Raw genomic sequence first — 16,905 nt, 5'->3', positions numbered from 1 at the left:
TTAACAAGGGTAAACCTTTAACTTACGCAAGATAGTTTCTGAAAGTTTTACTCAAAAAGGTACTTAAAAACACCCAGAGGGCTTTAGGTTTAAATCCTCTATTAACCGGGAAGTAAGCAATTGAAATTTCTATTCTAATAGAATTTCTTGGTCTCAATATTTTATTACATCAGATTTAAAGGCAGCTGAAATTTACATTTCAGTATGAAAACAGTGGCAAAAGACTTTTTTTCTCACTCAGAAAAAAATAAACTGGGAACAGTAGACATTCTGTGAGGAGGCAGCAAGACATTCTGTATTTTAGTGGTGTAGTCATGTAAAGGAAAGGCTATGACTGAACCATTAACTATGCAAGTTTCTTGGCAGCAATACAACATGGTACTTACTAATACCAGTCACTGTAGTGATCTGCCTGGCCAATCACCAGCAAATCTGCACTAAGTCTACCAATTCAAAGGCGAGAACTTTTCTGAACTAAACTACTATAGAGGCTGAGAGAGTATCTAGACTTGATGAGGAGGAAACCTGCCAACATCAGTGCGTGTCCCCAGCTCAGAGAATGAACTTTTCCCCCTTTGAGAGATAACTACAGAGAATGCTGTCAGTGGGGCCAAAGGTCAGAAGGCTAACAAAAATTGGGCATAATGTACACATATTAATGAGGAAAGCAACAAACCTAAACTCAGAATACATAGTCTAATAACTTAATATAACAGTACAAATTATTTTATTGGCAGCACATAAAAAGTACTTTTAAAAAAAGAAGACATTAATTTCCCTTCCTCCCTAATTTCTTCCAAAATGTAGGACAAAAGACTAGTACACTATATCCTTAAAGCCAACTGGGGACAGTCTCTTTGGTGCCCAATTCTTAAACATTAGTGTTCCTTAAGGCTTTGTGCTTAGGCCAGTACTCACTTGCCACTCTTCCCAGACCTAGGTATCTCCAAACAGACAGTAATAACTTCCACATCTGTACCTCCAGGCTCACCTCCTCCCAGGCTTCATATTTCCAAGAGTTACCTTCATGATACCACTTCTATGTCCTCAATATCACTTCTATGTTCTCGGGTACCTTAAAGTCAGCACACCCAAATACTGGCTACACTTTCTTTTCTGCCAAATCTCCTTTTCTGCAGTGAATTCCCTTGCCACCTAAAAGCACTGTTTGGATAAAGCAATAACTTCCTAATCAATCTGCTTACCAAGGTCTCCCCCTCCACCTCCCAAGATCATTAATCCTTCACATTCCATTAATTTTCTTCTATAATGAAAGTTGTATCACAAAATTATAATCTGTATTTATCAGCTACATTTATTATGTGTCAAATGCCATATTTACATATATTATCTCATTCAATCAAATCCTCAAAACAATTCTTTGAGGTAATAAGCATGATTATGCCTGTTTTACAAGTGAATTAAACCAAAGCTTAAGGTTTATCCAAGGTCAGAGAGAGAGCTAGTTAGTGAGAGATCAAGAGTTCAATATCAGACACTAACACTTTTTTTTTTTCTGAGACAGAGTCTCACTCTGTCTCCCCAAGTAGAGTGCAGTGGCGTCATCACAGCTCACAGCAACCTCAAACTCCTGGGCTCAAGCGATCCTCCTGCCTCAGCTACCTGGGTAGCTGGAACTACAGGTGCATGCCACCATGCCCGGGTAATTTTTTTTCTATTAATATTTTTAGCAGAGACAGGGTCTCACTCTTGCTCAGGCTGGTCTCTAACTCCTGAGCTCAAACAATCCTCCTGCCTTGGCCTTCCAAAGTGCTAGGATTATAGGCATGAGTGAGCCACCACACCCAGCCCAGACGCTAACTCTTAACCACTATATAAAACTGCCTCACTAGAGAATGCTTTCTAAAAATTGAGAGAAGGGGGAAACCAGGTATAATTCGATCACCCTAACAACTAATTTACAAATTCATTATTTATCAATACAGTTTCAGTCAAAAAGTACACATAATTTTATATTATTAATACTAGACATACTCTCAAAACACAAATCTGTTCTAAAAGACCTAATCAAACAAATTTTGGTGGTTACCTATTGCTTAAATGATAAAGTCAAACAGTATTTCACAATCTGTCTTTAACCTATTTTTCACCTCTATCTACCAGTATTCCCAGTCACTTCCCATCCCCACATTTTTTTGGTACTAACCATTATACACAATTAGTAATTCTCAATTTCCCAATCCCAGGTCTACAGCCAATTTGTTTTTGATGGTGCCTTCCCTGACTTCTTCAGGCAAAATAATCCCTCTCGCCTCTTGCTTCTATGGCAAGTTTTTCATTCCTAATTTATAGCAAACATTTCTATCTATATCCATATATATACCCATACATATATATCAGCAAATTTATTACAGACCCAGGAAAAGGGAGCAATCTTATCTTTTCACATATTTAGAAACACATACACAAAACTCTTATTTGTGTACATATACAAGAAAGGCATTTACATAGCAATTCTTACTATCTCTACACCTATCACTTCCCTTCTTATCCATACCTTGCCTATACCCCATACACTCTATAGCACTAAAAAAAAAAAAAAAAAAAATACATTGAGACAGAAGTAAAATATTAAACATTTCCAAATGTAAAAGTAAATGATATGGCAACTAGCACTACTGTTAGGACTGACCATACAGCACCCAATATATATCAATTATACAAACTGTTCCATTTGTATATAAAGAAGTAGGGCTTTTCATTGTGCATTACATAGTAGAAATAGTAGCCACTGCCCAGGATAGTGAAGCTAAAAGGGTCAAGGAATTGGGATTCAAAAAGTATCACTAGGGAACCAAATGTGAACGAAAGTTAGATTTTTAGGATTTTATTTGCTTTGCCCTCCCTACAGAAGTAGAAATGCTTTTCATAGACACAATTGATTTTTTTAAAAAAGACAAATCACAGCATAACCCTATAGTAATCAAACTATGCACATCGTTTTCAGATTGTTTTTCCCTCTCCAACACCTTACATTCTCAAAATAGCTTAATTGTGGAATGTCTGGTTTAACTGGAAAACATTTTCTCTATTACTGTTTAACTTGAAAAAAAAAATCAACACCAGAGACAACAGAATAAATTTAGCCTTTTATGGATGAAATCCTGTTACAACTGACCTAAAAATACAGGTTACTTAGCTTCTAAAAGTTATTTCTTTTCTCTCCCTGTCCTTCTGCTACATTCTAAGAAGTATACAGGAACAGATATTTTAAAAAGAAAAAAAAAAATGTATTCCTTTAGTGCAGTCCTAAAGCAACAATGGAAAAAAAAAAAAAAAAAAAAAAAAAAAAAGCCCTCAACTAACGGGCGGGGTGGTGGAGAGAAGAGGGGCTGGAAAGACGTCAGCAGGGCTGAGGGGAGGCCAAGTTGCCTAAGAAACCAAACAGTAAAGAATGAGAGGAAAAATCATTAGTTGAAAAATCTCTGAAATGCTTTTACAGGAGCTCAATCCCTCATCCTAAAAGACATGCAGCAGAGACCAACTGTCACAAATGACAAAGGGAACCCAGAGCGCACCAGCGGCCAGGCAACCACCTTTTCTAAAGTACATAGTACACAGACGACGGTGACCGTGAAGAAGGTACAGATCGATGATGAATCTTTTAACAGTCTAAACTCAATATACACACGTGTTTGTGTGTATTATATTTTTGGAATTTTTCTGTCAGCTTAGCCTTTAAACAGCTATAAACAGTAAATTTAAATGAGTATAAACATAAAAACCATTCCTATTTATAATATGATCTAGGTAAAGAAATTCGAAACCAGAAACATTTATGTAATTAGCCAGCCTCCCTTCGCTAGCCTTAAAATCCAGTCTAAAGTTGTTTTTATTTGTCACAGTTACGAAATTACAAAGCATTATTTACAAGTAACCAGCAACTGGTTTCGAAAGAGGTTGAATTGGATAAACCTATTGGAAGTCCCCGAACCAAACCTTTGTTCTAAGATCACTAAGCCATTTTGTACGTAAGGAGACAGGGAATTAATAAGGGGGCAAAGTACATAGAAGAAACGGATGTTTACCTTATTTTCTCTGAAAAACAACATTTTTATAGCACAGTGGTTAAGACCCTAGTTTCTGGAGCCAGACTGTTCTACTCCTGTTAGCTTGGTGGCCCTAAGAAAGTTGCTTACCCTTGTGTGCTTCAGTTTCCTTACCTGTTACGGTGAGGATAAAAATAATATCTAATTCACAAGGTAGTTGTCAGGTTTAAATGAAACAATAAGTAGGGACCAACCGTACTTGGTAAGGATTCAATAATGATCATAAAATCCCTTTCGGTTTACCTAATTAACCTCCTCATCTTGACCACAGTTATATGTACTGTAAATTAGCCCCATAACATTGTCAGACTAAACTTCCTAAAAACACTCCTCTTAGAGTGTACCAGGAACCTCTGTTTATTCACACCACACTCAAACTTATCTGTCTGGCTTTTAAGATCCTCTAAAAGCTGTCCCCATACTACCCATGCAATTATTACCCCCAAAATAATCTGTTTTAGTCCTGCTACTCTTCACTGGCCTTCACACAAAACATTCCCATTTTTGTTTCCACCTCTGCGGCAACCACAGTTTAAAAGGTCCACTTTGCAGATACCTCTCACCCCTACTTTCTACCACTATAAATCTTATCTACCTTTCCAGACATAGTTCAGATGTTTGGAAAGACTCCAGTATTCTGAATCCCTAGCGATCACTCCTAATCCTCTCAACAACCTAGCTCCTGAGAATAAATACATACTGCTAATTGTGTCTGCTAGCTCTAACTCTACAACATAATCTCCTGCCGGGCAAGAACTATATCTTCCGTAAAAAATCATCCACGGTATCTAGTAAAATGCTATGGACTTTGATAAGCCTTTCACTTGCTTGTTTTCAAAATTAAAAGGAACAAAATCTTATTCAATAAACACAATAAATACTCAATGTTTCGGCCAGGCACAATGGCTCATGCCTGCACTTCCAAGACGTTGGGAGGAGGAGGCAGGAGGGTAGCTTGAGCCCAGGAGTTGAAGAACAGCCTGAGCAACATAGTGAGACCCTGTCCCTACAAAAAAATTTAAAAATTAGCTAGGCATAGTGGCGCGTGCCTGTAGTCCCAGCTACTTGGGAGGCTGAAGCAAGGGGATCACTTGAGCCAAGGAGTCAAGGTAGCAGTGAGCGATGATGGCACCACTGCATTCCAGCCTAGGCAACAGAGTGAGACCCTTTCTCTAAGTAAATAAATAGATAGACAATTTTGTCAATTCCATGTTATGGCTTGACTATGCCAGGAGAGTGAAAAAAAGAAAATATTCTCTTAAATACAGGTGTAACTTTATGACCAAAAAAAAAAAAAAATCAATAACTTTTACAAACTCGCCCAAATCCAGTGACATGAGAAGGGGCAGATCCATCAGGATGAAAAATACATTTCTCTATCTTTGTTATAATTTCACTATTCTTGATTAAGTTGTTAATGGAAGTATGCAGACTTAAAATTTAACAGGTTCATGTTCTCTGACCAGAATCACATCCATTCATACAATATCAGAGAGGATCTCTTCATTTTTTCCCATTATCAAAGAAGAATTCTCAAATTTACCCAAATGCAAGCAATTTTAAAACCTCTCTGAAGTTAACACCTTGAAGAAACAAGATTTAGAAGAACCATTGGCCAGTATTATTAGATTAGCTCTTTAAGTTATCTTCACTGCTAGTCTTTCTTCATCTTGCCATGCACTTGACTCCTTAGCAACTAGTCTGGGAACAGGCATAAATCCACGCACACATGCACAGGTATGTTAAGCAAAATGCTGGTTATATATTCAGCCAGCTTTCATCTGGATGTAATGGGCAGGCAGTAAGCTTGACAGGCAAATCAGATGCAGGCAAACAGAAGACTTCAAACAGCAGACTTAGCTCATATGTCCGGCAATCATTCATTTAACAAATATGCAAGGCACTAAATGCCTATCTACATCTTGCACCATATTCTATATGCAAGGTACCTTTTCAGTATTATAAAAGAAAAAGTACTTAAATCACAGTACTTATAGTGGCTTAAAAATTTAATAAAATAAGTCATACACTACTAAAAAAGGTGAGCATCATTATTAATTTATATTTCTGTTTGATTCAGAAAAAGTATAAGGTAGCTTACATAAATGCTGATAAAACGACTATGAAAAATAAATGGAAAATGAGATTAGGAAGATAATTTAAAGAAAAAGTAAGACATTAGTATAATAAAATGAGAACATTAAGATCTTTAACATCTTTCCAGAGATGGACAAAGGTACAATGTAAAGAAAATAGAGAGTATACTATGAATTTAGAGGAATACCAGATCTCATCCAACCGGGACTGTTAGGAAAGGCTGGAACCCGAAAGGGCATTAGAGTGTCTTTATTGACAGTGAATGTTAATTCCTTTTTTAAATAACAAAGTTGAATATTGTTGCTCTTTAAAAATATGCATATTGGAGACTTGTCTAGACAATTCCCCAAAGAATGGTCACCTCTTCAACTATGTCCTTAAACTTTATATTATCTTTATTCCTTCTTCCCAGGTTTTTCATGACACCAATGCCTAGAGCCATGTACCAAGTACATAGTAGGTGTTCAACAAATGTCTGCTCAATCAATTTAACAACCCAATTATTTTCATGGTTTCCTTAACCTCTGAGGTCAATTAAAAGTTTTTTCCTCATTTGCTATTTTTTTAAATGCCTAGGAGACAAACAATAGATGAGACAGTGGCATCTTATTAATAATCCAGAGAATTGTACCTACGAGGATACTGTATTATTTTAAATAATTTTATATATATCTACATAAAGATATACATAGATATATAGGTTTTTATCCGTGATTCCTGGCTCTTAACTTCCATAGCCCTTTTTATAATGTTGGGGCACTGTTGACCTCAGAAGCAGGACTCAGAAAACAGACTCTCTCTCTCTGATTTTCTCCTGCCCTCCTTTCCGCCTTTCTCCCCAAGGCAGGAATCTTCCCCTGCCTTTCTGTCTTGGAGTTGGCCAGAAAGAAATCCTCTGACCTACCTTGTCTTACTATAGGTTATAAGACCCCCATTTCAAAAGGGGTCCCGCCCCATACCAGAGAGGAAGGAATGATGTACAGAGAGGCCAAGAAGAATCTGAACAGGCAGGTCTTGCTGGTCTCCCCACCCAGTCTATTAGTGTTAGATCATCATATTAGATTTGTCCAATCACATTTCCACATGGTTGTCCACGCTTTGGTCATGCCTGTCCAATGAAGTCTTCCTAAAAGGCCTAAGAGGATGGAATACTGAGAGCTGCTGGAGAGCTGAACATGCAGAGCTTCCTGGAGGGTGGAGTACCCAGAGAGGGCATGGAAGTTCCACGCCCCTTTCCATACCTCATCCTATCCATCTCTTCCTCTGTATCCTTTGTAATATCCTTTATAATGAATCAGCAAATGTAAGTGAGTTTCCCTGAGTTCTGTGAGCTGCCCTAGGAAATTAAACATGAGATGGGGGTCATGGAATCCCCATTTATAGCCAATGGGTCAGAAGCACAGGTAAAACAACCTGGAGCTTGAGACTGGCATCAGAAGTGGGGTGCAGTCTTGTAGAACTGAGCCCTCAACCTGTGGGATGTTTTGCTATCTCCAGGTAGATATTGTCAGAATTCAATTGAAGGACATTCCACTGGTGTCCACTGCAGAACTAATTGCTTTCTTGTTGGTGGGGAGAAATCCCCACACATTTGGTCACAGAAATCTGTGTTGATTGTTGTGAAGGGAGAGCTGAGGAAAAACAGTTTGTGATTTTACTTACACAAGTACTACATATGATAATCCAAAAATAAGCTATTCTGGGACTCAAAGGAAGGAAATTAAGTAAAAAACTAACAACTCTTCTTAGAAAAATATCTGAATTTCTTCCTCTTCTTACCTACAATTTAGGATGTAAACAGAAACAAATGTTTAAAATCTCAATTTCACCATTATGAGAGTCAAGGACTTTCACCATGACCTCACAGATAAAGGGGAAAAAATGGCAGGACAAAGATATGACTTTCACCATTTTCTCAACAAACTGTAGCACTATAATGCCTCTGAAAGTGCCAGCTAGGGCCTGGCCCAGAGATTTTATTTATCTAGTGCTTTGCTCTTACTGCAACTCCAAATTTTTAGGAATAGTCACAGAATTATAAATCTGTATGTGTCCAGTTATAGGAACTTTTTGCTTAATAAATATAGCAAAAGTATAAATTATTGGTCATACAAAACTAGAAATTTAGCCATAATCCCAAACTAGTCCAGAAAGCTGTTCTTAATCAAACTAAAAATGTATACAGTTAGAGAACTAATTTTACCAAGTGATCCGTTTCGAATAAGTTAAAGAGAATTCTGACAACTACAGGTAACATCAAGAATAGGGGTATATAAAATCAAGGCACATTCCAAATCAGATTCCAGATTTAAAAAACTAGTAATAGCTCTTAGCTTTTACTGCAGAAGATTAATGAAAGAAAATACATTTTCACAAACACAGGGGAACCAATCCTGCCTAGAGTTTGACCATATAGTTAAAAATTTTAGAATTGTTCTAGAATCATAGGTTCGAATCCAAAGTTTTAAACCATTTTGTTTCTTATTAGTAGATGCAGTCCACTTTTAGGTGCACCACTTCTTTATATTAAATCGTATTAACAGGACAGATGTTTGTTAATTAAGACAAATACGGATAGATAGATGTTTGTACTCCAATTACGGTTCCAAAACTTGAACATCTGTGACTTGTCTGAAACTGCAACTTCAATTCTAAAATTTAAAAAAATCTGTGATTCCTTTGAGCTCAGGGCAGATCATCAATAACAAATAAATTTCAATCTCTAATTGCCCACTATTCAATCCAGATGAATACTTGTTCTGCATCAGTTTGAAGTTCAACATATTCAGTCTTTTCAGATCAGTAAGAGTATAGTCTTGTGAGACACAGGAGGCAGAGTTAGTTGGATCTCTAAGAAGTCCTTTAATTGAAACATATTCTTTATCTGAAGAAGCAACTGACTAAAATGCTTCAATTTTACACGATCTAGCAATCTGATTATATTAGTACAAATCATCTTTCCATATTTTGCTTTACTGTCTTCTCCAAAATCCCATACACTGGCCATGGCAGGGATACAAAATGAGGAAAATTTATAATCAGTATCTTCATCATCACATCATATGCAATTAGCCCACTTGCCAAGTTCACAACACAAACTCTTCTGACAATTAATTGAAAGCTGAGCACCCCACCACCTTTCTGTATTTTTTAATCATGAAGTAATATATTTATTGTAAAAAAAATGTAATATGTTATTGTAAAAAATTTTTCTAGAATATTGTTTATTCTAAAAAAAACTAGAAAATACAGATCAATAAAAGAAGAAAATCACTAACCCTGCCACTCATGCAATGCAACCATTAACCTGTTAGCGAGCTGTCTATCTTTGTCACCTGACTCAGAGTTTTCCACCTCAACTCCGCTCCACCATCACCCTATCCTCTCCCAGATGTAGCTCATCTCACCCTATGTTCCTTGAATATGTACCCTTTTCCTAGGTGTGTATCTATCCACACAAAAATGAAACTATGCTGTACATATACACCATTACAGAATACAGTTTTTACCACTTAAGAACACATACTGTTTAGCTTTCAATGTCTTTAAATAATTTTCTACAAAATTATGAAAGTATTCTGTAATTTCAAATTAATCACTCAGGATTGGATTTTTAGGTTATTTCTTTTCTTTCTTTTTCCCCCCATATTCTAAAAAATGTTGCAGTAAATACTCTTATGACTACATTCTTGCTTTGACCTATGATTATTTCTATAAGACAAACTCCAGGCAATGAAACTGCTAAGTCAAAAAGTACATATGTTTCAGATTGTTCATACATTTTTGAGACATACCACTATTAAATTATTTTCCATTAAAATTGTACCTACCTAGTCCCCCAATCCCACAACAACACAGAGTGTTATCTTTTTTAAAATAAAGTTTTGCCATTTTGGCAAGTTAAAAAGAATATAATTGTAACTGGCACTTCTTTGATTGTGAGTGATATGTATATAAGGCAAATATCCAATATTAAATGTGTATATTAGATAACTGTATTTTTTTTTCACTATTGCTAAAATTTTCTATCAGCTCATTTAGCTCAAAGGCCTCTTGCTCAACCTCTAAATTTTAGCAAACTTACACAAAAGAAGAAAGTACCATATGAAATAACACTATTCTGCTATTCCTGTCTTGGAAACTGCTTCCTCAAACCTAATGTTGGGCAAGATAACATCTCCATTACTTACGCTCCAATATAGAAGATATACACAGGAAAGCTGACACAATACCTTGAATAATAAAATCCATCTGCAATTAGCTACACATTGTTAGAGTATATAAGTCAGATCAACTCACTTGGGATTTGTTTATTTTTTAACTACTTTCTTAGACATCCCTTTTAAAATCTTAAGTGCCTTTTAATGCATAGTTCTGTCATGGAGCCAAGAAATAATAAAATAGGGGGAATCTCAAGTTTCTTTTTAATGCTGTCAGATTACTAAAACATTAATGACAAAGCATCATATTAAAGTGATATATCTTACAAAACTAATATCAGATCCCACTAAATTATAACTGATTCATCTCTTTTTACCTTGCCCAAACTAACCTGAAAGACAAAGTAGCTTTCAGGCTCAAGATTCTCTCTAACTTGTCCAACTCATTCAGACAATGCCAGTGCCAGCTCCAAAGTGATTACCTGGTTTTTAATGAATGCATTTCTTAAAGACTATTAATGTGCTTACTGATGCCAGCATAGCTGTAGGGGAAAAAACTAGCCCAATGAGATCATTAGTCACTGACATCAGATAATAGTAACATTAAGAAATGACAACAGGTTGCATAGCAGCAGTTTTCCAAATGCCACTAGTTTGAAAAGAACTGACAGTAATCTTCTCCACAGAGAATTACAGACTAAATCTATCCATAAAACAGGGCTCATTTATAAACAAAGTACACATTGATCTTTCCACAAAGGAGCTCAGCTAAAGAAGTTAACCTTCATGGCAAATATTCTTCTTCTACAATAGTTTAACTAGAAACTAGAATATGAGATCACTATTCTCTCTCCCTCAAAGTTCTTCCATATTTGAGTGGGTGTGGAGACAGCAGGAAAACCTTCCACTACACTGAGGTTAATGTCACTCAACTACACAACTATTTAAGTCAATGTCGTAACTAATTTCCAGGTCATCTTTCAATATCATAAAGAGTAATTTGACATCGGGCTCTGTCTCTCCATCCTAGTTATAGCCCTCATTCTAGGCAACTTCAAATCCATAACTATGACCTTACTGACAAGAATCTTTACCTCCATTCCACTTTGTTATCCCAATTCCATTCCTGGATTAGTCATAATCCATAACTACTCCAGTCTTGACATCGTAAGTTCCAACATCTCTTTGTTTTCTCTATCCTCTTACCTCCCTCCCTCTGTTTCTCTTTTACTCTATCTGAACTACACCAGACAGATATTTCCAATTTCCAACAATGATAATAATAAAAAAAATACTCGTCCTAGAAAATGATGAGAAATGACTAACAAATAAACATTCAAAATAATGTTAGTTCTTCTCTCCCACCTCATTGTTCCCCTTACAGGAACCATATCAGCAGATAATTTTCATTCTCATGAGAACCTTCAATCACTGACCCTTCTTCCCTGTCCCTTTTTTTCTCATATATCTCATTTATCTCTTTATCTCCTCATAGCCGAGTTTCTATGAAGAGTAGTCTTTAATCCTTAGTGCTACATCCTTACCCAACACTGCTCAATCCGATGGAATCTGCCTTCCACCTCTATCGCTGCACTGAAACTCTTCTCACTGAAATCATTAATAAACTCACTAATACTAGTCCAGTTGATACTTTTCAGTCTCTATTGTAATGACTTCCCACCAGTATTTGACAGAACTAACCACTCCCTTCTTTGAACTCTTCCTTCTCCTTGCAAAAAACCTCTCCTGCCTTTCTGGTATGCCCTTTATCATCTACTCTAGTCCCCTTCTTCTCTTAGTCCTCCATATAGCAGCTAGATGGATTTTTCTAAAGGCCTAAATTTGATCATGACATTCTCTAGATTAAAACAATTCTTTTGCCCTTAAACAAATCTCTTTTTTTTTTTTTTTTTTTTTTTTTGAGACAGAGTCTCACTCTGTTGCCTGGGCTAGAGTGCCGTGGCATCTGCTTAGCTCACAGCAACCTCAAACTCCTGGGCTCAAGCGATCCTCTTGCCTCAGACTCCCAAGTAGCTGGGACTACAGGCATTCACCACCATGCCTGGCTAATTTTTTTTATATATATATTTTTAGTTGCCTGGCTAATTTCTTTCTATTTTTAGTGAGAGGGGGTCTCACTCTTGCTGAGGCTGGTCTCAGACCTCTGAACTGAAGTCATCCTCCCACCTCGGCCTCCCAAAGTGCTAGGATCATAGGCGTGAGCCACCACGCACGGCCTTAAACAAATTTCTTAATATGGTTTGTAAGGTAATTCTGTTTAACTCCCCTGGCCTCATTTCTATCAACCCACTTCCTTGCTCTCCACAACCCAGCCACACTAAATGATCTGTAGTTCCCTAAATAAGCCACGGTTTTTCTTTCGTCTCCTTTAGCCATTTTCAGATACTATTTCCTCAACTGAAACACTAGTCTTTCCAACATCCCAAACCCCACCCCTACATCTTTTACAATTTTACTTGACTGACTTCTACCTAGGCTCTCCTAAAAAGGCTCTCCTGCCCCATGAGACTGTTCTATATGGTGTTGTAAATGCCCTGTTATAGTACTGACCGATTGTATTAATAAATGCCTGTTTCTTTTTTACTCCTCTGCTAGACCATAAGCTCCTTTTTGAAGACAGCAGCTGTATCTTCTTCACCTTGGTAACTCAATGTATAATTCTGTGCCTGACACAAAACTGGAACTTGGCAAACACTTCTTAAATTAATGAATGAAGTATACCCTTTTCTTTACCCTAGTAGAAGGTCCATAATTCAGGTCATTATTTTTTGCATGAATGATTACAAGTTTCCTAATAACAACTAAGTCTCCTGATGAATACAATGGTCTCCCTACCTTCAATCCATCCTTCACACTGCCATACAATTAATTAAACTTGATTCTGTCTCTTTTTAAAAAAATTTAGAAGCTTCCCCATTATCTACAAAACAAATCCAAACTCCTTAGCATAAAATACAAAGCTCCTTCATTGTCTGATCTCTTCTAACCTATCCTTTCCCATCTCCTGACACTTCCACACACTGTCATTGTGCTTTCGCTTTAAGAAACGATTTGCAGTTCCCTGAATTTGCCATGTTTTTTCAAACCTGTTTTTGAATCAACCCTAAATTACCCATTTTTTAAAGGCTCCCTATTGAACATTGGTAGTAAGATCTAGAAAATCTCTACACTCTGGAGTAGACTGTCCTTAAGATGCAAATATCGGGATAAAGTATTAGTCTCCCCTTCCCATAGCATCCATGTTAGATCATTTTTCTAAATAGAGGCAGAATATATTTACATAGTAAAGTTATTTTCACTGGGGTCCATCTGGGCAATAGATTCTCCTTCTATACAACATGCCTGCATCTTAGTCCATTACCAAGAAAAAAATGCCACATTCCAGAAGAAGAAAAAAGAACATTTCACAATTTTGGCTTCATAACAAATGCACTTTAACCATAAAAGTTATCAAGCAGAATTCTCAATATAATGTCACTAGCAGTTCTTTTATGAAGAACATGTAGGAGGAAGGCTTGTCATGTGACAATATCTACCAGGTTAGCATTATGCAAGTATCAGAATTAACAAGCAGAAAGTAACGGTTACTGTCACCAAAAAGTCTGTATCCCTAAGTGAACTCTACTGTGAAATGAGGTGGAAGTTGTGTTTTTCCTGTTCTAAAACCCAACATGCTCACATTCCTTACAGGTAGCCAGTGCTGGTGGAGTACAGATTTGCAGCCATGAAAAGCAGTCAGTGTTCTGCCTATGCATACACAACTTGTCAAGTAAATGCCGCCTTTGTAGTTGCCAGAGCAATAACCAACAACAAAAAAAAGTGAGGTAGGTGAGAGAGTAGTCTGCTTACCACAGTAATATCTCCTTTCCTGTGATATTGATTTTTGCTACATTAAGTCTCTTGTAATGATGAGAAATTCACATTGACTTTGTCAGGTCTATACTATTCTGAATCGGACAGGATTTATATAGAATTGATCAAGCTGCACATGCCCAATACTCACTCCAGTTCAAGGAGTCTTTAGCGAATAAGAATATAAAAGAAACGCTTGACTCAAGCAGATCTGGTTTGGAATTCAAGCTCCACCACTTACTCATTTTGCACTTTGGGTAATTTGCTTAACATCTCAAAGCACAATTTCTTCTGATATAAAACAGGGATAATAAAAATATAAGCTAAAAAGTAGTTCATAGGGTTGTTCTCAGAATTAAATAAAATAATATTAATATTTTCAATGCCACGCCAGCCACGCAGCATGCTATAAACATAAGCTATTATGATTGTTGTTACAGTATTTCAATTTCGTTGCTGTAGCTACTCTACTTGTTTTAGACAGGGTCAATATCAAATAGTATAATAATTCCACACAGAAAAAAAAAAATTCAAGCTGAGAATTTAAAGTTAGAGCAACCTATTTATTGATAGACTAACGTATAAATGAGGATTGTAGATTGATCACCATTTCAGACATAAAGCATTTCTGAAAACTATGCTTTAACAACAAATGTTCAAAAAAATAAACCCTGGGCCAGGCATGGTGACTCATCCTGTAATCCTAGCACTTTGGGAGGCCTAGGCAGGAGGACTGCTTGAGGCCAGAAGTTCAAGACCAGCCTGAGCAACACAGCAAGACCCCATCTGTACAAAAAAATTAAAAAATTAGCTGAACATGGTGACTCATGACTCTGGTCGCAGCTATTCAGGAGGCTGAGTTAGGAGGATTGCTTAAGCCCAGGAGTTTGAGGATGCAGTGAGCTATGATGACAACACTGCACTCTAGCCCAGGCAACAGAGTGAGACCCTGTCTCTAAATAAACAAAAAAACAAATAATTTTTTGAAAAAAGAAAAAAGCAAATGACAGATGAGTTAGAATATAGAGCCCTCTCTCGGTCTTTGGCACAGTTGGGTCAGCATCTATAAAAATCATAGTCTAAAAATGAAAATCACAAGGACCCCTGCCAGAACATGAAACTAACTGACATTTATTACATAAAGGTAAAGAAGAAGGTTCAATGGATGTTTCCTTATGGGCTGTGTAGCTTTGATCTAGAGGAGCAGAGATTCCATGTATAATCAAAAGCAAATCCAGGTAAGCTCAATGACCAAGTGTTATGGCCAGGCTTGGGCCAGGATTTATTCTAAGTACTCCACTCAGAGCCTACTCAAGACAAAAGCTCTTTCTATTAAATAAGGAAGGAGGATACAGAGTGAAAATGGGAAGTAGTAAGGGAGAACAGAGTTAAAAGAATAGAACTTAAGATCTACACAAACAATTTAAAATGGTTAAATGTAAAGCATGGGGAGGGATGTGTTTTTACAAATACAGGTATTCAAGTCAGGCTATCTTAACCCCTCATTAACCTAGGAATGGGATAACAAAAATGTACAGTTGGGTATGCTGTTCTGTTTTCCTCCCAGAGTGAAAACAGCAACTTCCACAGAAAAGCTCTTGTCCCAGAATAATCCTGATATGGAATATTATACAATTATCATAAAGAAAAATGAACTGATTTGAAAGTGGTCCTAGCAAAGCCACCAACAGCAGAGCAGACAAATTAATTCACTCAAAGAACCTGGAATTGGAGACATAAGCCTTGAAACTGGATTATCTCCCATAATTTGCTACTATCCCACCAAACTCATGGTGTTCTTTTGGTATATGCTCATGCTTATAGCAATAGCTTTCTATTGAAAGCAAAAGGATCAAAACAATAACTTGGTGAGCTAAGTATAAGCCAGTTTGCTTTCTTGTCACCAGAAGTACTCTCCTTCCCACTCCTCATCAATTCAAATCAATAAACCTGTATTGACGGGGGGGGGGGGGGGTGACAGGACACATATGTGCACATGTGCCAACGCACGCTGCACACTCAATCACAAGTGCTTGTATGTGGTGCGGGTCCTAAACTCCATTGTAACTCTAGAGCTGCCCCCCGCTCAGAGGCTCACAACTATGTTATGGTATATCATAATAACTTTTAGATTTAGATAACTTTTTTCTAGAAATTTGACATTAGGTAAACTCAAAGAGTTCAGAATGGGAGTTCACTGTACTGTGAAGTTGTTCAATCTTCCTCACTAAAAATGCATATAGCCTTCCTTTTGATAACTAATAACTTGAGTAACTAATACATCACTTTTGGAAAATACATGATAAAAACATACTGGGCAAACAGAAAAAAACAGTTTTAAAAATTGGGCAGGAGGAAGACATATTAAAAAGCCTAACTTTGAAGAAAAATTCTGATATATAACCACTATAAAATTTGGATTTATTCCAAAAACAAGTAGGCAATTTGACCCTTAAGCCTAAATAATTGCCAAAAGAAAATAAAGTAACATTTATGTGCTATGCTAAGCACTTTCTTTTTCCTGATTTAATCCCCACAAAAATCTCAATATATAGGTAATATTATTCCATTATATAACCGAGGAACTTGTGGCTTGGAAAAATTTAGTAACTTGCTCATTAAGCTAGAATTTGAACCTAGGGCTTTCTGACTCCAAACTCTATATTCTTTCTATTATAACCTTGCCAGCTCACAAATTTGTTACT

General features: G+C 36.8%; 1 protein-coding gene across 4 annotated transcripts in view; it reads right to left on the bottom strand.

Annotated features, from left to right (window-relative positions):
* The window catches only part of SIK3 (SIK family kinase 3), a 228,569-nt gene that overhangs the window by 129,727 nt on the left and 81,937 nt on the right, over positions 1-16,905 (bottom strand). The gene's annotated exons all lie outside the window — the stretch shown is intronic.

Source organism: Eulemur rufifrons, chromosome 6 (assembly GCF_041146395.1).
Source record: "Eulemur rufifrons isolate Redbay chromosome 6, OSU_ERuf_1, whole genome shotgun sequence".
Taxonomy (NCBI): Eukaryota; Metazoa; Chordata; class Mammalia; order Primates; family Lemuridae; genus Eulemur; species Eulemur rufifrons.
Note: the sequence above shows the minus strand (reverse complement) of the source record. Positions and strands in the feature narration are given on the sequence as shown.